Here is a 22,842-nt window from a genome sequence, read left to right on the forward strand (position 1 = left end):
AAGCCCATGTTAGCATTTACAATGGTATGGCAATAGTAACGAAGCACTTAGTTAAAACAATATGTGAAGTGGGGAACTCTGTTAGCATCATGTTATCTTCTCATTCCTTCTTTCTCAAAATCAAACTTTTTAAGAGATTGGTGTGCGATTAAAGTTAATGATTCAAGTCATTTGGCACCTAAGTTCATACAACACACTACAGAATTATTTGTGAACCATTATTGGTTTTTAATCATGGTGTGCCAATATGGTATATACAATATGGTGTACTTTTGTTTTGGGTTCATGCAACATAACCCAGAACACAAAGTACATCACATTTTATATAAAAATAACAAATTAGTTCCATGGCTGAGGAAGTAATTGAACCTAGGAAGCTTCATTTACGGGACAGTGAATCCAGCAGTGAGCTTACTTGTGTGAATCCAAAAAGCCCTGCTTGAAGAAACGGGAGAATTAACCATAGTAAATGCTGTCAAGGAGTATAGCCATTCTATCAGAGCAGAACCGGCTGCTTGGTATTAAGATCTCAACTGACTATCAAGTCTGTGTTTGGCAAATCCGGCTCTCTGTCCCACCCCCAACTGCTGCTCCCATCTTCCATGTTGATTAGCCGCAACCGCTGCCTTATTAACGAAGTAACCCTCTTTACCGAACTCCAGCCTCTTTGTTTAATTCGCCAACTGCGATTGCGCACACCCAAATAAACGGCCAGGTTTCACCCCCCGCATGCCCCCCCCCCCGGCCTCAATGATTTATCCCCGCGTCCGGGATTACACAACCCCTCCACGAAGACACGCAGCCTTTCAACCTGCTTACGTCATCCATTCGCGTCCGTAGGAGGCGGGTGGAAGGTTCCTGTTGCCAGGCTACGATCTATGTCATCTCCCTGCGCCGCCGTAGACGGGCCGTCCCTTCTTTTCCTCCTCCCTCCCACCGCTGGCTGTATGCGAGGGACGGCAAATAAGCGGCTCTGGACCACCGGGCGGACCGTCTCGTGGTTCCGCGTCCCTCTCTCTTCCCTCCCGAGACCGAAGCGGGCTCTCCGCGTCCTTCAGAATCCGTCCTGCGGAGTGAGCGGAGCCCGCACGGAGAATTAGTTACCCACATGCCTGGGTGCGGGGCGGGAGCGGCGCTGACCCTGGCCGTCCGGCGCCGCTTCCGCGCTCCGTCTGCCTGGTTGGGGCCCTAGCACCACCGGCGGCGGTAACTCGGGAGTGTATGAAAGCGAGAGCCGGTCTGGGGCCGCGGCCCGACCCTCTGGCCGCCTCCCCCTCCAAGGCCGGGGGTGGCCGGACCGGTCCCGGGGGAAGCGGCGGGTAGCGCTGTGGTGGAGGCGGCAGCGGCTGCTCCGCGGGAAGAGACTCCCGGCCCACCGCTGCTGCCCCCGCCGCCGCTGCTACTGACTTTCCCAGAAGGCTTGAGGCGACGAAAGCTTCGGTGACCAGTCCTGGAACGTCAAGCGGTGCCCGCCTCGGAAGCCCCCCGAGTGGAGGAGTCCCGCTCCTCTCGAACTTGCTGCCCAATCAGTCCTGTTGGCCGCTTCCTTCTCCTCCTCCTCCTCCTCCTCCTCCCCCTGTGGGGTGAAGAAGGGTGATCCCGGCCAATCTCTCCGCTTGGTCCCAGCTCCGCTTCGTTATCCCTGGAAAGCCGGTTGGACGCTGCTGCTGCTGCTGCTGCTGCTGTTGCTTTAAGCTTCCGAAGTGTGCAAGGCGAGTGGAACGGAGAATGAAGTTGGGGGGTGGGGGGGGGGGAAGAGAGGGAGGTGGTGTGGGAGGGGGGGCTCATCTTAGCATCCTGGGGTCTCCAGGCCCGGTAGTTGGGTGATGCACGTGGTGCTCCCCCCCCTTCGCCCCCCTCCTCCTCCTCCGCCCGGTGTCGCATGAGAGAAGGGATGGGAAGGATGCCGGAGAGAATGGCTGGGCTCTTATCCTGAATGGCTCCTGGTGGGAATATAAAGGGCAGCCGCTCTCCCTTGTTTCATATGCGCCTCACGTTGCAGGACTGTCTGCATGGTCTGCTGCGCTCGGTGACCCACCCTGTTAACTACGGTGGGGAGTTCTCCCTCAGGGTCAGCCAAAAAAGAAAAGAAAAGGGGGGGAAAAAAGCGTTTGGTACATTTTTGAGGGAACTTTAAATGCCTTTGTTGAACCACTAATGAGAGAAGAGAAAGGTTTGAGAGGGCCAGTTAAGAAACTCCGACTGTTTTCTTTTTCTTCTTCTTCTTTCCCTAGAAACAAAGTACTGTAGTTTTAAGTACACTGATCTCTTGCACCATGGAGGCAATGATTCGACTATAGTGGGTGATGAGAAGTATTCTGGTTTAGCATTTTACCTTTAATAGCGTAAGCTTTATTTATCCAGAATGGGTTCCACGGTTGTAATAAAACTAAAGTGCATTTAAATATATTCTGTCAACACAATGGGCAACACCATTTAATATTAAAATAGTTAGTGTGTTATGAAATAAAGTTATCAGCAGTTATAGTATTCTGATTTTAATGTTGCTTAAAAGTTGGGGATTCCTTGTATTTGAGGAATCAAACATACAATGCAATGAGTCTTGCATTCCTATATTGCAAAGTTTCAAATTCTATTTTAAAGTACGTTATGTTGCTTCAAAATCCCATATATTGTCTCAAACAATGAAAATGTGTATAATGCCTACTGGTACATTTGTTGGAGAATTAGATCTCTATTTACTGTAATCTTGTTCACCAGATGCATAGAATATTATTCTGAAAGAAAACCATATTTGTGTGTATGATTTATTGTATATAAATTGTTTGTATAATAGACTACCAAACATAAATGTTTATTTTGCTAAGATTAAACTCCATGTGTGATGAAATGAGCCTTAATTATCAAAAATTATCCCATAATACATTTGCTGGTTTTAAGGATGACAGAGGACTTTGCTTTTGTTTCGACTAACACGATGATCTTCTCAAAACATACCTATGAAGTATTTGGTGTATACTTTTGATTATATGTATAGTATGTGAAGACTCAGGTAATGGAAGGGCAGACAAAAACAACTGTGACTATATATTTACTTCTCACTAATTGCTATTAAATTCAGTGGGAAATGTCTCTGAATATATTATTTTTTCTGCATAGCATTTTACAAATATACTATTTTCTGTGCACTGATTTTAAATGAACGTAGGCATTTACATCAAAGCAAGCATAGTTTCATTCACATAATTAAATAAGGCCTAGTTTGCTTATCCATGATTTATTAAATCACAATTGTATGAGTTTGCAATGCATATGAAAACATAAGGGGTTTGTATAGTATACTGAGTCAAAATAAAACCACATTGGGTGGAAGTTGAGTCATGGCAACTGTACTTCTTTTCCTTTTTAATTTGAAATATTTCACTACTTATCCAGTAGTGTCTTATTTAGTATTACAATGGTAGTTCAAATATAATTTGGTTATAAAAATTAGTTTTTAAACTTTATTGAGATAAATTATTGATAGAGAATGGAAAGGGCTTGAGTAAAAATGATTTTTTAAAATTCTACACGGTCTACACAATAGTTTATTTTTATATTTTTATATTTTCTATTTAGAAAGGTTAAGCCTTAAATTAGGATATATGTAAGAATGAATTGGTTTACTCTGGAAGGAATAACAGGTTACGGCCTCTTCTGTCATCTCTTTATTATACATGCAATCCTAAAAGAGTACCTTAGATAATAAATTTTACTGGATTTAAAAGAATATGCTTCTGAACAAACATTGTTTGAATGATTGGGTAATTGCCAATCTTGCATCAGAAAATAATGGAAATGAGTGTATTACAGTTTTTATAAAGTACATAAATTACTTTTATTGCAGTCTTAATGTTAAAGACTGATAGTGAAATATTTACATATTACGTCCAGGAAACTATGAAATAGATGCTTTTCCCAGATCCTTCTAATTAGTTCTAATTAGTTTTATTTTTTTTTTACTTGATCTGAATTTGTCCTTGTTTTCAGAGGTTACAGACCAGCTTGCCTTTTTGATTTGACTATTAAGTTATTATGAATATTACTTGGCATATCCCTGTTTTACCTACCCTGGTTCAAGATAACAATATTAATTTCTTATATTAAGTTTTATGAGTTTATCTGAAGAATAAGGGCAAGATTAATTCTTACACTTGGGGCAATTATCCTTTTTACTTCTCTGTTATCTTGTTCTCTCCTAAAATCTGCTCTGTATGGTCTTTCAAACCTCTGAAAGTAGACGTTATCTATGATGTTATCTATGTTATCTATGAGTAACATAGAAGGAAGGATACTGTCCCTCTCCCTTTCACTAATGAATTCAAAATAATAAATATATGTTAAAAATATTTTTAATTGGCTAGGTAGTTATTAATCAGACAATTTGAATACTTTATGTGTAAGAATGGGAGAAAATGTGCATTCACATATACAATATAGAAAATAAGTGAAAAGGTGCCTCTGAGATGTTTATGTAATTATGTGGACTCATCCTCCTTGTTTAAACAAAGCAAATGCAATCATTTTAAAGCAGAATTATTCCCTAAGGATTCAAAAAGTACACAAAAAGTACAATTTAGAAATAAATTATATCAAGTTTTTAAAATGTAAGCTTTCTTACTGTGTGCTCTGATCTACCAGTCTTAAAATAACTTTGAAGACATTTAATGAGAAATCAAGTCCAATAGTAAAAGAACACTGAATAATTTTACTGCATGAAATTGACATAATTTTCAGGTATCTAAGTATGAGAATATACATACTAGTGTTCTACTTATTCATCTCTTTTTCTGAACTCACTAGATTCAGTGGTGAAAAAAAAATCAGTTCCTGATCACTATAAGAAGTAACGGAAACTATTTCACTTGCCAAATTTCTCACTGATATACACAAGATATTTCCTGAATGGATTTCAGCTTCACTTGAAGTGTATGAAAGTCCAAGTAAAGTACAACATGATTTCTAGCTTGTTATAAATGTTAATTGATGCTGGGGTTGTATAGCAAAAATTTCATATAACTATAATTAAAATCTGTATTATAATCATGCACAATAGGACAGAGTTCTAGTTTTCAGTTAGCATTTCACAAATTTGTCAGGGTGTTTTGATTACAATATACAAATTGTTTTACTTTTTAACATTGTGTTGAAGATATAAAGAATGCTGGATATCTGAAAAGTGGTGTCCTTAGATAATAATACACTTATAAGCAATACATTGTATTTTTTGTAGATAGAAAGGTTGTAGATAGATTATCAGTGGGTTCAGGTTCTGAAATTGTTTTCATGTTAGTTTACTATGGGCAAAATCGTTTTATAATGTTTTCAAATTTGATAAATATCCTCAGTTATAAACAGACATAAGATCCTAATCTATCTTTGGTGATAAGCAACTTGAAGGTCTTTACATATGTAGCCTTCAGTTTGATAGTTTATATGAAAATACTATTTAAAATAATTGGTAGTTGTTCAAACTCAATGATTTTGAGGTAAGGAAAAGCTTTGAAAAACTGTTACTTGTATAGTAAAAATTAATACTGTGGATCATTTTCTATAATCAATATCTCCAACCTTGTGCCAACCAGATGTGACCATATAAGACAGTGATGACTAACCTTTTCGCTATCGCGTGCCAGGAAGGGGGTGGGGGTGGGGGGTTCACACGTGCATGTGCCCACACCCATAACTCTATACGCTCCACCCTGTGCATGCATGCATGACCCCCCTCCCCACCCGCTCCTGGCACACGATGGCCCGGTAGGCCCGTTTTTCTTTCTCACCTGGCTCCAGATCCTCTCTATGCATCTGGGGAGGGCAAAAACAGCCTTCCCCACCCCCTCGGAGGCCCTCCAGAGGCAGGAAACAGTCTGTTTCCCTACTTCTGGTGGGCCCAGAAGGCCCTAAAATCAGCTGGCCGGAGCTGAGCTGGCATGCCAGGCGACATGACTCCGCATGCCACCTGTGGCACGCGTGCCATAGGTTCACCATCACAGATATAGGATGTTAAGAACTGAATTTTTGACACATCAGGATGATTTCAAGTCTGAATAAAATTGTCTTAGTAGGATTGAAAATGACAAACATATTTTCTTATTTAGACAAATGAGTTTTAAACAAATATACCAATAGTATAAATAAATCATTTAGGTGTTCCTTACAAGTATACTGCATGTATAATAATGTTTCAGTATTAACTGCAATTGAGGCCAAGTTTGTATTTCAAAATAAGGAGCCCTGGTGGCGCAGCAGACTAAAGCACTATTAACATCAGCTGCCTGCAGTTACTGCAAGTTCAAATCTCACCAGGCTCAAGGTTGACTCAGCCTTCCATCCTTTCTAAGGTAGGTAAAATGAGGACCCAGATTGTGGGGGCAATAAGCTGACTTTGTATAAATATACAAAAGTATGAAGGCTATTGCTTAACGCATTGTAAGCCACCCTGAGTCTCCGGAGAAGGGCGGCATATAAATCAAATTAAAAAAAAAATATTTAATTGACCATTGATAATATTACTATAATACAAAGAATGCTTGGTATTTAAAAGTTATATTTTACCATTTTACTTATAGTTTCATTTTGCTGATTGTTGGTTTACCCCTAATAAACTAGAAATAGAATAAAACCTAGATTTTTAAACAGGCATATTAGTATTTAAAGTTATATTTTGGAACTGCATTTATAGAACACAATTTACTTTAATCTACTTAAATATTGCCTATCTACTTATGTGCTGCTTTGTAACTAAAGTTCTGCTCAGTCTTGAACTGAATACAGAGCATGACTTTGTGTGTTGTATTGCAAATGCATATTATTTGTTCTGTTTTAGTCTCTTCACAAAATATATGTATCTGTGATATGACTTAAAATAGGTTGGTAATTGTTATTATTAGCTATTTGCTGTTCTACAGTTTGTTGATTTAGTTTTCTGAATATTTACTGACTTTACTGAATTCTGTATCTCTGGATTGAAATTTAGAGTAATGAAGTTTATTCTATAATAAAGAATTAAAAGAATATTTTGTGTATCTACATTTTTAATATGAAATCACTGGCTTCCTAAAAGTTGTTCTAAGATAGTCCAATCGCTAAGTGCTATTTACCTCATGAACTTTTGCCTTGAATAACTCCTCATCAGTTTCAACTCAGGCAGTTAAAAGTAGGTTGTAAGTTGTTTTTTAGTACTCATCAGCTAGGTATTAAATTTATAGATTTGGATACAATATTATACAGGGAAGCATTGGTCAGTGATTGTGTTTGCATGATATGCTAAAATAATGAACAAATGTTTTTATGTGCACTATTTGTACCTCAGTAACAAAATTTACTGCTTGTTTTGACTTTGTGTGCTAATAACTGAAAATTACAATCTGTGACATGTTAAGCCACAAAACCTGTTTGAAGGGCAGTGTATGGTGGAGAGTTAAATTGTAGTATATATGTATTACAAGCCATGTCTTTTAACTTAATTTGTCCCTTTGACTGGACATTGAATATCCTTACTATTATTTACCAGGTTGCATCACACTTTTATATTGCCATACTAATTAGCAGAGACAAGTCTTAACACACTTTCAGAAAACCAGAGGAGTAGGTGCTCTCCTTCTGTGGGTAAGATGGTCCAAGTGGCGAAGGCCACAGGAGAAGGCCCTCCTAGATCCTGCCAGTCAAGGGCATTGTTTTACTTGCACTTGCCTCAAGATATATCGTAGATGTATTTTTACCAATGTTTTAAAACATACTTGACTTTCCTAATTTAATTTTTTATTTGCTGGAAGGAAAAAGATAGTCAAGATGGCTTTCAGAAAAAAGCTGGAAGTTTCCAAGAACAACATACACATTGAGTTTGGATAGGCCCAGAAAAAAAGTTGACTACATGAAAATGTGCAAATGTAAAAAAAAACAACCAGAAACATCAACTATACAAAGTGAAATTAAGTTGGAATTTATTTTTGCTAAAAACTGCAGCTTTAAGTATAGTAGATATAGAAGAATTAGTATGGTAGATTCAAAGGAGATAAATGATGTGGATGGATAAGAAAAATGGTATGTTGAAATTTAGTTTGTAGTAATGTAGGCTTTAATCAGTAAAATAAGCTACATATCTTGAAATGTTTTTTTTATTTTTGTATTCCTTTTTTAAATATGGTCTCAAATAGCATTCAAGTAACAAAATTGTGTATTTAGATTGAGATTGTGACTTCTTCAAAGCTGGCAAGTCACTTTAATGAAAGAAATATTTTCTAAAATAACAACTGTTATATAAAAATTTAAAGCTAAATTTCTCCTGTAATCACAATCTGTAAATAGGAATGGTTGGGGAACTTTTAAATAGTTAGTCTAAGTTAGTTAATCTAAGTAAGTGCATAAATATTGAGGATTCACAAGACCAGTGCATTGCTGATCGAAATTGCATGAAACTTAAACTGTCTTCATAGTACCATTAATGCCTTTCTACTGAAATACTGTCTGTAGCAATTCAGAATCCCCTTATTTAAATTTAATTGCTTGCCCATAATTTATGCAATACCATGTTCACAGTAAGTACAAGTGATTTGTTCTTCTTTGCTGTAGACATTTTAGAAAAAGAGTACAATGGGACAAAAGAGAAGTAAACAAGATAAAATAATAAAAATATAAATAGTAAATATCTATAGTAAAATACCAATAAGTAAAGCAAGGGATCTAAAATGTCATTGAATGTATATTAAATTCAGATCCTGATTCCACCTGCCTTCATATTCCATATGTTCTATATAAGCAGCCAAGTTAACAAATGATAACAAATATCATTTCCTGAGATCCATTTGACCTCCAATTCTGATGTTCTTTAGAACAACGTTGTTTTAGAAATGGCTTTTCAGAAACAGTCCAATTAACTTACTGCCTGAAAAATAAGAACTGTAGTTGCATATTGCATTATCTTTTTCACAGAAAACATCCACTTGCACACATAAACAGAGACATGGTAAAGATAATCCTCAAATTACAATCATTTAGCGATCATCCAAAATTATTAGTGCTGAAAAAAATGAGTTATGATCAGCCCTCACAATTAGGACCATCTCAACATCCCTGCAGTCATATGATCATGATCCAAGTGCGTGGCACCATTTCCCATTTATGCGAGTGATAGATTCCCAGGATCATGTAAAGTCAATTGGGAAACTGGCAGCGAAGATTCTGTATCATGGTCATGTGATGTCTCGCTTAACAACCTTGGCAAAAAACCCAGAAAATTGGGTATAGTCATGGGATGCCTCACATAATGACTGCATTTCAAAAGAACCTGGTCCCAATTTTATCATAAGTTGAGGACTATTTGTATACACACATAGCTCTCTGGTTCCATTAGAGACATCAAAAAAGATGAAAGGTTGTAGGTAAGGGCTTATATTACTGAAAGGGAAAAGAAAAAGAGAAAACTTAAGTTGGGGCAAAGGAACAAATAGCTGCACAAAAGAAGAAATAGTTTAGTCTACTCTCAAACTTTGTGACTTCCTAAAATGATAAAATATTTTTCTGAGCAATGAGTTGAACTAATGAACATCCTTTTCAGTCTAATCTGTTTTGATTGTGAGAATCAAAGAAAAAAGAAGCTTAAGAACTGAATGGTGAATAGTTTAGCCCATTTCACATTTTGAAATAAGGTAACTGAGGCTTTTATCTTCTACTGACACTTGTATTTTGATTTTACCCCCTCAGTAGTTTTACTTGTTCTAAAAGCGTATGGTACAGATTACACCTCTTTCCCTGAATAACTACTGCTAATTATTCTAAGCATTCTAAATTTTGATTTTATAACTAGTAAAGTCAAAACAAATGCCCCCAAAACCAGAATTGAAGACTGCTTTCCTTCTTGTAAAAACTCATGCATGAATTAACATACTCTCATGATTGGCTTCTCAAAATTTTATTTTACTGGGCAATGTCCTTTTCCTCCTCTAATTTTTAATGATTGTTATTTGGAGTTTAGTGGTTGCCTTCTATACAATTTATAATTTCTGTATTTCTGGCCTCTGATTGATTGATTGGCTGTCCATCTTACCATAGGGTACCTCTGGATGGCTTACAATATTAAAATGATAAATCTGTATAATAAAATACTATAAAATTCAAAACACAACACACAGCCCTTGCTAAAAGATAGGGAGAGACTAGGATGAGCAGGGAGAGAGGTGGGATCTGTATATTAATCTATTAATCTGTTTTATTAATCTCTGAAGTCCCTCCTTTAGGGGGCGGGTTTCAAAACCCGTTGCTACCAGTTCACTCATGGGCGCTTGCATGCACACGTGATGCTTCTGCGCATGCACAGAAGTGTACGGATGGGTGGGTGGAGCCTCCCGCTGCCACCGCTACCGGTTTGCCCGATCCAGGGCAAATCGGTAGCAACCTACCAGTTACCCTCCTTTGGTTCCCTAAGCCAATTGGTAGAGCTAGGTCTTTAAACTCTTGCAGAAGGTCAGGAGAGTTGGAATCATAATTCTGGGGACAAGATCTTCCAAAAGGCAATTTTATATACAGAAGAAGCATATAAGGGATCCTGTGGCTCACGAATTCTCTTTGCCTATTTCTTCTCTCACACTGTAACTAGAAGATCCAATCATACTGTATATACATAGTTTGTTAGGTTTGACTTAATTGGAGAGATTTATAACACTTCTGAGAAATATGTAATACAGAATTAGCTTAAGAGAAAGGAATGAAAGCACTTAAGATTTGTGCTGACATAGGATACTTGTAATAGTAAATTATTGCTGAATATTTAACTATTGTTTACCACTATTCTCAAAAAAGCCATAAACGTGATACATGCATATGCATCAACATATAATAAGTGGGTTCCTCCATATTTTGGATTTACATGCCTGTGATTCCAAAACATTTTCCTTGTTTGGCAATTGAGCCAATCTATTTCTGACATTTCTGTGATGGAATTAAAAATGCTGCAAATCCAGTTTTCTGAAGTTGTAGAGACTGGGTTGTTTTTTCAATGATGGGAAGCTACTGTAAAGGTTCATGCCAAGACACTATCATGTCATTATTTATAATTATCTTGAGTTCGAAATGCCAACTAGTGGACCCTGCATGTAATGGGAGAGTGAGATTGCTATTGTCAGCAATTCGTATTTTTTTTCCTCATCCATTAGTTAGATGAAAGGATTGCTGTGATGGTATAAGTTTTGAAGTTGGTTCTGATAACCCCAAAACAAATAGTGTGAATATGAAAGCAACATTATCTAAATTTTCTCTTTTGTAGCCAGTCTAGCATAGTTATGCTATAATAATTGTTAGTAAGGATATGTATATTCTTTTGCTATATTCCTACTATATGAAATTCATCATACTAACATTATTCAACCTTAGAAAGAGAAATACCTTGATTTGCAGAAGTGGATTGTTGATACAGTATGTGTTCTCCACCATATTTATGTTGGCTATTTTTTGATAGAAAAAAAAGAGTTTTTTCAAGTGATTTAGACAAAATTTTAGCTTGCCCCAGTTCCATGGAAATATTATGTGTTGGATTATATTTATGTTAAATATTACAAAGAGCAGTTAAGCAGGACTTTTTTTTACATTTGAACTGAAATGTAACAAATGACTATGAAATGTAACAAATGACTATGACTTGCAACATTTCTCTGTATTAAGAATCAAATTACCGTGTTTCTCTGAAAATAAGACCCTCTCTTATATTTTTTTGAACCCCGAAATAAGCACTTGGCCTTATTTTCGGGGAGGTCTTATTATTTTGGGGCGCGTGGAGCAAGACAGGCTCCTCTTGCCGTCTTACCTGATTTCTAGCTCTGTCTCCCTAACCCTAACCAGAGGAAATGGGGACATGCGTTTAAATATTTTCGGGGAGGGCTTAATTTTGGGGGGGCATTTTTAGTGCATGCACTCAAAAGCCCAATTGCTTATTATCAGGAGAAGTCTTATTTTTGGGGAAATGGTATATTTCTAATTGTTTATTATTCTCTTTGGTTTTTTATTATTATTTATAAAATTTATTGGCTGCCCATCTTATCATAGAGTAACTCTGGATGGCTTACCCTCATAAAAATATCTCTACACATATACAATTAAAACATAAATAAATTAAAATCAAACATTAACATCTAAGGACATGGGAGGGTGGGGGCAAAGTGGGGGAGAAGTGGGATCAGCGACTTCCACTTCCTACCCGGGGCCCCTAGCTGACTGGCAGGCTCTTACAAAAAGATAGGAGGGTTGGGGCTAACCTCACATCAGGGGGCAAGATGTTCCAGAGGGCAAGAGCAACAACAGAGAAGGCCCTCATCCTGGACCCTGCCAGCTGGAATAATGGGGCTGACAGGACTTCAGCATGCCTTCTCTGCTGGCACGAATGGGACAGGCCCATCCCAGTGGGATGCGACGGTTCCTCAAGTAACCTGTACCCATGCCGTGAAGGGATTTAAAGGTGATCACCAACATCTTGAGTCACACCTGGAAGGAGAATGGTAAACAATGCAGCTTGTGGAGCAGTGGTGTCACAGGTGCCATCTTGGGCCCCCAAAACTGCCCACACGCCACACTCTGCACCAGCTGTAGCTTTTGAATGGTCTTCAAGGGTAGCCCCATGTAGAGCGCATTACAGTAATACAAATATTTTGGATATTTCATTAGCATAGGATTATTGGCCTAATTAAAATATTTAACACATGAAAGGAAGAAGAGATATTTGATAGTTTGGGATGTTATTTTAATCTTTTTTAGAATGAATACTTGAAATTTGTAATGCTGAACTTAAAATGAACTGTTAGCTGTGAGATGAAAAAATGCATAAGGAAAGGGAAAATTAGATTTAGAGCAGTTTATGTCCTATCACTCAATACAAAAGAAGGGACTCTGCTATGTTTCAGTTTCAGTAATGGGGATGAATCCTGTTGACTGTTACCTCTTGGACTAGTAAACAGACATGTAAAACTTTGTCAAATACCATCACAGTAGGACTAATGTCTCACTTAAATTCGTTTCAGTCTTTATTTTTGCAGACCAATTTTATGTTTTTACATATTTGGGATTAATGTTAAAATCATAGTACATTCTTAATGTGTAGTGATTGTAAGGAGAGAGTTTGATTTTTAGTTATGAATAAACTTACCAAAAATAGGGAATTGTTAACGTTTTCAACCTATATAAAAATACTAAGACTTTAAGAGACATTTCTAGACTTTGTGGGAAAGCCAGAAATATTGCAGTTTGATGCATTCTCCGATGCTTCTGATGTTTCATAGACTAACAAAAGGTTGCTTTATTAGTAGCTTTAATGAACAAATCGCTTTATTGGCTTAGGCATACTGGTAGCTTTGTCGGTCCAAACAGCAATGAGTTCTTATTTCAATTCACTATTGTGCTCAAGTAGTGAAGTGATAGCCATTGACCTTCTACTAAAGCACAATAAAAAAGTTTTTTTGTGAAGAACAGAAGTACGCAAGGAAAACTGCAATGCCTTCATAGTTTGTGTGTTCAGATAAGCTCTTGTTAGATTCTCAGTATATAGCCTTAAAAATATAGCATTAATTGTTTTTTAGTGGACCTGCTTAAAAATTTAACTACATATTTAATTTGTATTTCATCCATGAATTGTTACTCTTGTATTCAAAACACAATGAAATTTATATAGCTGAAAATAATGTTATATATATAGCATTTGTACTAAATTAGTGTCCTGGATGAAGAATTTTCACACTATAATTTGAAGAAATTATACTGTGAAATTAAATTGAAATGTTGCTATCACTATCAAATGGCTAGAAAGGACTTCAAAAATAGTACAGAGATGATTTTTCATGAAGCTTTCTTATAGTGACCTCCCATTCAAGAACTAACAATTCTGTTTATTTTTTTTTCTGAAGATAAGCGATAAATGTCTGGGTGCTTTCATAGCTCTTCAAAACAGCCCTTCACCCAAATAGTTAAAAGTGCAGAATTAAAAGGTGGTGCATATACACACATTTCAAGTTGCTTAATGTCAATTAGCGTTATTACCAGAGATGGTTGTGAATAGATCACAGCCCGCATTTTGTGTCCTATTGATTGTTTATGGGCTAGGTTTTAGCTGAGCGCTCAGTTGAACTTTGAAATACATAACAGTAGTTAGAAAGGAGGAAGCTTAGCAGGGCTCCTTTTCATCATCCCAAGACACTTTAGGACTAGCTGCTTAGGTTGTCCCTTTTCTAAAATAGAGCTGCAGAACCTATTGTGAGAAGGTGGTTGAGAAATTTCTCCTTCATTCCCGCCTTTCTCATTTATTGGAATATTTGTGTAAATGTGTCTATGAAGTAGCCTGTATGAGAATCAGTTAGGATATCTGAAATTCATGTTCAGGAAGCAGGGTATTTTTTACTAGTCTTTAAATCTTATTTTATATTTCTGCATAAATGGGAATGGAACAGCAACTTGGTTTTGGGTAATATATTTTCTTTGGTTTTAACTGAAATCAGATGAGCATAGCTTGGTTTATCAATAGCTGCAGAAAGGCAAGTGGTAGTAGGCGAAAAGTGATGGAACTTGGAAGTAAAGAGAAATTAGATACTGAGGCTTTAGATCAGGGGTGTCAAACTCGATTTCATTGAAGGCCGCATCAGGGTTGTGTTTGACCTCGGGTGGCTGGAGTGGGTGTGGCTGGGGTGGGCATGGCTAATTCAATGTCACTCGTGTTGGGGGTACCTATGGTGGCCCAAGCATCTGTCAGCGAAAACGGGCTCCTGGGCTCCGTTTCTGGCTGAGACGGCCTCCTGCAACCCTCTGCCAGTGAAAACAGAGCTCAGCAGGGCTGCATGCAGCCTTCCTGAGCTCCGTTTTCGCTGGCAGAGGCACTGTGGGCTGGTCTTTCACTGTTTCCAGGGCGGTCCTGTGGGCCAGATTTAAGCACCCTGTGGGCTGAATCTGGTTCGCAGGCTTTGAATTTGACACCCCTGCTTTAGATGGAAAGTAATTGACCCAGGAATACAGTAGAAAATAAGGCAAGACTTAACAATGATTAATGCTTGTTGATTATGAGTTCATTAACTTTGCATTTTGACTTTCAGTTGTATTTTTGTATCTGTATTAAGGCACAGGAGTATATTAATTGACAAATATATTCATATGTATGTGTGTGTGTGTACACACACACACACACACACATTCTGGGATAATTCTAGGGTTATCAGCATTCTGACCTTAGGAATGAAAGGATTCTTTCTGTTCAAAAGTGATCCAGAATCTACCAGTCTCTGGCAACTGACAGACTGATAGAGTTTCAAAAGGAGCTGGGGCTAATATCTGATGATCTGCACAGTCCTGTGGATACTCTGGCTGCTACCTAAAATAGGGAGGTGGCTGGAGCATTGGACAGAATTGTGTGTGTACAACCTCTCTTTTGTCCCATCATTTCTAGTACTCCCTGTGAGGAGTTGACGGGGTTAAAAAAGATCAAGAGACATCTAGAGCACTGCTGGAGAAAAACAGGATATGAATCTGATCGGGGACAAACTAGAGCTACTATTAACACCTATCACATGGTGGGAAGAGCAATGAAACATCAGTATTTCTCTGCTTTTGTCATGTCCTCAGTATATCTATCACCCAGTGGGCCTGTTTAGGATCACCCTAACCCTTTGGGGGAAGGACAGCCCAGGGGTCTACTTTCAGGACCATGTAGAGGAATTTTCTGTGCATCTGGCAGATAAAATTGCCTGATTTTATTCCCAGTTGGATATTAAACCTGTTAAGATGCCAGAGGAGTAAACATACCCAGTTATCTTGGAATAATTTGACCCTGTTTGACCCGAGAAAGTGAACAAAGTCAAAGTCCACCCAGGAGGAGATGTGGGTGGGTCCGACTGATGGTGAATTCATCCTTGATGGAGAGGATGTTTCTGGCTTCTTTAAAACAGGGCTGATGTGCTCTTTCCTTTAGAAGCCTTCACTGTTGCTCTGGATAATTTTTATCCAGGCTCCCACCTTCCTGTTTTAGGGATGGTGGTTGAGAAGATGGTGGCATTGCAAACTCCAAAGAATCCTGGATGAAATGGATTATCCAGACTCAGGTTTCAGGCCCCGATATGGGACAAAACAGCATTGGTCGTACTTTTAAATAGTATGTAGTAGGAGCAGGATGAAGGTAGAGCATCCATCTTTGCTCTTCTTGATCTCTTGATGGCTTTCAATACCATTGATCAGGATATCTATTTAGACTGATTTAGGGAATTGGGGTGGGGTTGGGGGAAGAGGGAGGGAGGGAAGGAGAGAGAGAGAGAACATACATTTTATTGGTATTAATAAAGTTTCAATATCTATAGATAACTTGATAAAATAAGGTATTACTTTTTTGGACTAGACAATGCAGTTATCAATATACAAATTTAAATGTGAGTTATGTTTGCAAAGGTTTTCTTTTTTAATGAGAAATAATTTCTGCAAAAACAAATTTTACAATTTTAATGCAAAAATATTTTTAATGCACTTTATAATTTCTACTATTTTTAATGTTCTAAATTCTGAAAATCCTGCAGTTGTTACACATATGATTAATTTTCTGATCTAATTACCTTTCATATTGAAAGAGAAAGGCAGAACTAGTGACTTTATAAATGGGCTATCTTCTCAAATAAACATGATGATTAATTATGAAATTTTAGATATTATTAATACATCTGGATTTAAAGAGAAAAAATCTCTCTAGTAATATAGAGAGATACAAAATGCAAAATTATATTGGGTCACCCAGAAATGTTTAATGTGAATTATCCCCATGAAAGTATGCAAGAAAACTATAATTTATATGAGGAAAGTTATTTTATTTAGAGTTCCATGAAACTGACAACTCCGACCATAATAGTTTAGCATTTCTTTATTTACTTTTGTCCAAAACAATACAGTACAGAAGAAAATGAATGCTATTGACTACAAGGTAGCTTCTATGTCCAAGCATTCACATCCAATGCAGAATTTAAATATGATTATAGTTATTCTGAATTGTTATTATATAGCATATGAAAGCAAGCAGGAAGAAAGAAAAAAGGTTCTCATTCCTCCATTACCATTCTTGTTGACCTCTCTGGGAAGGTGAGGCTGTAACACACTATCGGTCTATCAGTGAGTGGGAGAACATGGTTTGTCTTGTTCATCCTGCTCCACTTCCTTATGGATTGAGATTATATGGTCAATAATGCCTCAGAAGGGTTATGTTTGTAATTTGAGAGAGTTGCCATTAATATGGCAGCAATAAATGGCAATACTAAGTCAATTTCTGATTAAAAGGAAAAGGGAGGGTGTTGCTTCCTACATTACATTACATTACATTACATTACATTACATTACATTACATTACATTACATTACATTACATTACATTACATTTTTTAAATCTCTCAACAAACCTCACATATGAAAGTAGGAAAAGCTACTGGCTAGTCCAGTAATAACTGTTGTCCAGAATTACTGGACTGTTTTTAGCATTAAGCTTTGGTTTAGGTTTTCTTCAGTTCTTGTATATGCACATGTTTTCTCTTTAAATAGACTCTAATTTCTTGTTTCCTTCAGCTATTTTGTCCATATTCCAGCTTAATTTATTAGTCATGTCACTTATTTATATGCTCCTTGTTACCTTTTAAAGCAGGGGTGTCAAGCTCAAGGCCTGGGGCCCGGATCCAGTCTGAGGGATACTTGGATCTGGCCTGCAGGGTCACCCTAGAAATAGCGAAAGATCATCCCGCAGTGCTTCTGCCAGAAAAAACAGGCTTCTGAGTGCTGTTTTCGGCTGCCATGGCCTCCTGCAATCTTCTGCCACTGAAAATGGAGCTTGGGAGAGCTGCATGCGGCTCTCCTGAGCTCCGTTTTCAGTGGCAGAGGGTTGGCAGCCGAAAAAGGAGCCCGTTTTTGTTGGCAGAGTGCTCGGACCACCACAGGCACCCCTGACACGAGTGATCTTGGCCATGCCTCCCCCAGCCACGCCCCCTGGCTCCCCAGAGATTAAACACAACCCTGATGCAGCCCTCAATGAAGTCGAATTTGACACCCTTGCTTTAAAGAATTTCAGTGCATTATACATACCAATACTATTTTGACTTATATACCATCTCATAGTGCTTTTACAGTACTTTCTGGGTGATTTACAATGTTCCAACAATCCGGGTCCTCATTTTACTGACCACGGAAAAATAGAAGACTGAGTCAAGCTTGAGCCCCGCCAGGTTCAAACTCTAGGCTGTGGGCAGAGTTTGACTGCAGTACTGCACTCTTAATCATTGCACCACCAGGACTCCTTCATTCTGTTCCTTTTGTAACAAATGATATTCTGCAGAGTGCAAACATGTTTTAAGAAATAATAAGCAAAAGAAAATAAACTTGTCATATAAAAGCAACAGAAATATAGCTAAATCTAATTTACTTTTAATATATTTCAACTTTTTATATAATTGCAAACCATATTTGCTTCTAGCAGTTCCTCTTTTCAAGTGAAATCATTTTATTAGTTTTATTTTTAATTTCATTCACACTGCTGAAGACTCCTTGCTTAGCCTTTTTCATCTAATTCAAAAACAATTTTTTACTTCAGTCAGTGCCACTTTCTTTCAATCTTAATTGTTTTCATTCTCTTTGACTCCATTCTTGCAACTATCTTTTTCTCTGTATACATATTGTATCTTTTATGCTTGCTTTTTTTGTAGCAATCTTTATGTGATGTGTATTTTTCTCATCTACAATCTTTTTACCTCATTGGTTCATCAAGCATTCTTTTTTATATTATAAAAAAGCATACTTGAGTAGTACTCATAACACCATGCTTTTTACTCTGTTTCAAATACAGTCCACAATATCTTTTCTCTCATACCTAATTCATTCTGTAGATATTAATATATCTAGTAATAATATTTTAATATAGGACTTATTTGTTTTCTTCCTGCAGTCATTCTGCTTTCATTTCTTTCACCTTTTTTCTGTGTCCATTTTGACACTATCAACATTTAGAATATCTCATTACTCTTGTATCTTTCACAAATTCTCTCAGTCTTTTATCATAAATAACCAAAAAGTCATGTTTTTCCATTGATTGCTTTTCCATGCATGAATAGACTTATTCTTAAAGTAGATATTTGAAAACAGGCTGTTTTGTAAGCTGATGATCATCAGTCATCTTATTCATTCATGGGTCTCTGAATGACTGGTCATTGTTTTTGTACATTCATTAAATTTCTTTCAGTCCATTTATATCACCTAACAGAATAATCTTTTAACCTGGGTCACATTACACAGAATGTTGCACAATTTCCCCCAAAACTTCAATTTCAACACCCCAAAATGATCATTTGATTTATTATTTGATGTATTATGAGCTGCGGTGGTGCAGTGGTTAGAGTGCAGTACTGCAGGCTACTTCTGCTGACTGCTGGCTGCCTGCAATTTGGCAGTTCGAATCTCACCAGGCTCAAGGTTGACTCACCAGGCTCAAGGTTGACTTTGATCCTTCTGAGGTGGATAAAATGAGGACCCATAGTTGGGGGCAATATGCTGGCTCTAAACCGCTTAGAGAGGGCTGTAAAGCACTGTGAAGCGGTATATAAGTCTAAGTGCTATTGCTAAGTGCTAGTGCTATTATCATTTTATGAAATGAAACAGTCAGCTCTCATCAACCACTGAATTCTCATTTTGATATGTATTCACAGCACTCTAATGATACCATATAATACCTTCTGCATGTTAACTTTTGTATTCGTTGTAAATCCATCTCTTTGTTCCCTGTATGTAATTTTCAAATCTACTCCAACCCATCAGACTACTACTTTTCAGATGTAGTACATTCTTCCTCCTTAGTTTTGCAAGCATGGAATATATCTATTTTTTTTTTCTTGTGTTAATTCAAGCTTGCTACAATTTTTTCCTTTCACCATTGAAATCTTTCATACATCTCTAACCTTAACCTTAATCAACATCTGCTTTTAAAATTCTGGGAATTGTGAAGAGACCAATTAGGCCATATGTCTTATTTTTATCCGCTGAATGCTAAATGTCTCAAATATATCACTTCCCACAAATGTTTCTGTAGGGTCTTCAAATTCTTACAGCCTTGGACTTGGACCAACTCCCTTCTGTTTTCAGTTATCTTCTGGTAGAATATAATTGTAATGCCTTTGGAAGAATTTACATATATGTAATACTCCAAAATCATGTGTGAATATTTCAAATGTTGGATCTAAATAAGTTACAAAAGGAATTTATCTATCATAATATGAAATAGGAGCCAGAATTATTTAACCTTTTCATTAGGCAGGATTACTTGAGATGGCAAATTTAGAACGAGTTAACGATAGAACTTTGCTCATTTTTAGCTTATTGCATCTTTTTCCTTCTGCAGGATGCCATTGATCTTCTTTTAGCAAAGCTGCTAACTGTAATTCACTCTGCAGCCACTTGTGCTACTATCCTTAATTATTTTGACAAAAAAGCCCATTTTTAAGATATTATTATATTGGATTTAGGTAAAAGTAAGAAATAGCAAAAAATAAATAAATAAATAAACATAGAAAGTAGGTTTTCTCAAAATAAAAACAATGTTAAAACATTCTAGAAAACGAAGTCTTTTTATAATGGCTGAAAAATATTTCAACCATAAGAAAAGAAATTTATTCAGAAAATATATTTCGAAAACCAAATCCAAGTCAATGTAATATGATTAATGAACAGAGTAAGAAAAGAAAAGAGTATTTTCTTTAAAAACTGGAACTAAAAACAAGAATATAAACTTGACCAAAAGAAATTCAAATTGGTAATAAAAGAATATTAAAAAGTTGATTTTGATATAGCAAATGATTCAAGTGGTCCTTGCTTACTGGTGGTAATTGGGACTGGGAAGTCCGATGCTAAGTTGTAAGGCATTAACATCATGTGATTACATCAATTTACGATAGCAGTTCTGGCAGTTGCCATCATTAGGTGAGTCTGTAACCTCCTGGCTTCTCCATTTACTTTGCTTGCCAGAATCTGGCCATGGAGGTTGCAAATGATCATGTGACCATGGAATGCGGCAAGTCACTTACCAAGCAGCCAGATTGTAATCACAACATTATGTGGACACTATGGCCTCAGTTACAATAAGCTGTCATAAACATCCCTCATTCAGCCTCATTGTAACTTTTTGAACAGTTGCTAATGAGTGGAGGATAAATGAGGAATACCTCACTTAAGAGCAGCAGCTAAAAATACTTTAATATATTCTAGGGGAAATCAAAGAAGACATGGTGAGACTATAAGAAACAAAATATAAGAATATTGCACAGATACTCAATGAATTAATTGCAGTTGTCTTCACTTTTGAGGATGCTCAAGTGCAAACCTTTTTTAATGGGAGGGACAACATAAATGACCGAAAAAGTAGAAATGACAAAATATGGATTTAAAGCCCTTTTTGATAAAATTAAAGCTCTGCAGATATATTCTTTCTCTGTATTTCTTTAGAAAATGATATTCTAAAAAATCAAATTGACAACTATATTAATCCTGAAGAGAAGGAAATCTTTTTAATCAGGTAAGTTACAGGGGTATATTTTGGAGATTAAAGATAAGGAATTTTCTTTAAGAAGAAGTATGTTACAGAATGATAGTTAAGTAGTGTGTTCGTAATGAATATTGAGAAAGGAGAGAAAAGTAAATAAATGAGGTAAACTCAGACTGAGCTAACTTAATTGATAGTGGAATTAGACAGAATGGGTGTAGGCTGGAGAGACAATGGGCAGGGTCCAAAAATTGTCCCATGTGAACTGTGCAGCAGAAGGAGTGGCAGAAAAACAAAAATGGAAATTACCTTTTGCAGAACCATTGTGGCTACATCTGTCTGGAGATCTATAGACTTAAAGAACTGAAGTGAAGGTGGAAGTCAAATTGTTGCCATTAATACTTGTAGTGCTGTTTAGAGAAAAAAAATTGTTAAAGAGATTGTAAACAGTTTTGATGCAGTTTAGGAAAGATTGGGGAAAAGTTTTAGTGCAGCCAGTAGGAGACTGAGTGCAGGCACCCAGTATGAAAGTAGTTTGGGTGGGAAGAGAAAAAGAGTCAACAGCATAGAAAATCAGAAAGAAGGGCTATGCTGGAGGGCTGAATTGGAGTTAGGGAACTCCAATTAGGTGCACCCGGAGGCTCCAACTGGTGCAAAATGCGGCCGCGCGGGGGATTATGGGAGCAATGGAGCATTCCCATGTGACACCTCTCCTGCGCGAGCTGCATTGGCTTCCGGTGGATTCCGGGTGCGCTGCAAGGTGTTGGTGACCACCTTTAAAACGCTCCATGGGTTAGGGCCGGGGTACTTACAGGACCGCCTTCTGCCACCAATTGCCTCCCACCGGCCGGTTCGCTCCCACAGAGAGGGCCTCCTCAGGGTGCCGTCAGCCAGACAATGTCGGCTGGCGACCCCCGGGGGGGAGCCTTCTCTGTGGTGGCACCTACCCTGTGGAACGATCTATCCCCAGAGATACGAGTGATCCCAGATCTCCGGACTTTTTGTCGGGCCCTTAAAACTTACTTTTTTCAGTTAGCCAGGCTGGCCTGATTCTATGTTGGTTTTAAAGTTTGATATTGATTTTTAATTGAAATGTTTCAAATTTCATTTGATTATTTTTAAAATTATTTTAACTTTTGTGTACAAATGTTTTTATTTTGGCTGTTCACCGCCCTGAGTTCGAAAGGAGAAGGGCGGTATATAAATCTAATAAAAGATAAAAGATAAAGAAAGATAAAGGAAGTGAAGTCAGCAAATTAAATTGAAGGACTATGTTGAAGGTGACAATGAGAGTGACCAGATTAAAAGATTGTGTTAGAAACTGGAATTAAGATTAAT

General features: G+C 37.4%; 1 protein-coding gene across 1 annotated transcript in view; it reads left to right on the forward strand.

Moving 5' to 3' along the window:
- Positions 1-878: 878 nt before the first annotated feature.
- The window catches only part of FBXW7 (F-box and WD repeat domain containing 7), a 114,160-nt gene continuing 92,196 nt past the window's right edge, over positions 879-22,842 (forward strand). The window contains exon 1 of the mRNA XM_034442924.2: positions 879-1,712. The gene's annotated coding sequence lies outside the window, so the exon portion shown is untranslated. The remainder of the gene's footprint in view (positions 1,713-22,842) is intronic.

The sequence above is a fragment of the Pantherophis guttatus genome, chromosome 8 (assembly GCF_059756535.1).
Source record: "Pantherophis guttatus breed Tessera chromosome 8, ASM5975653v1, whole genome shotgun sequence".
NCBI lineage: Eukaryota > Metazoa > Chordata > Lepidosauria > Squamata > Colubridae > Pantherophis > Pantherophis guttatus.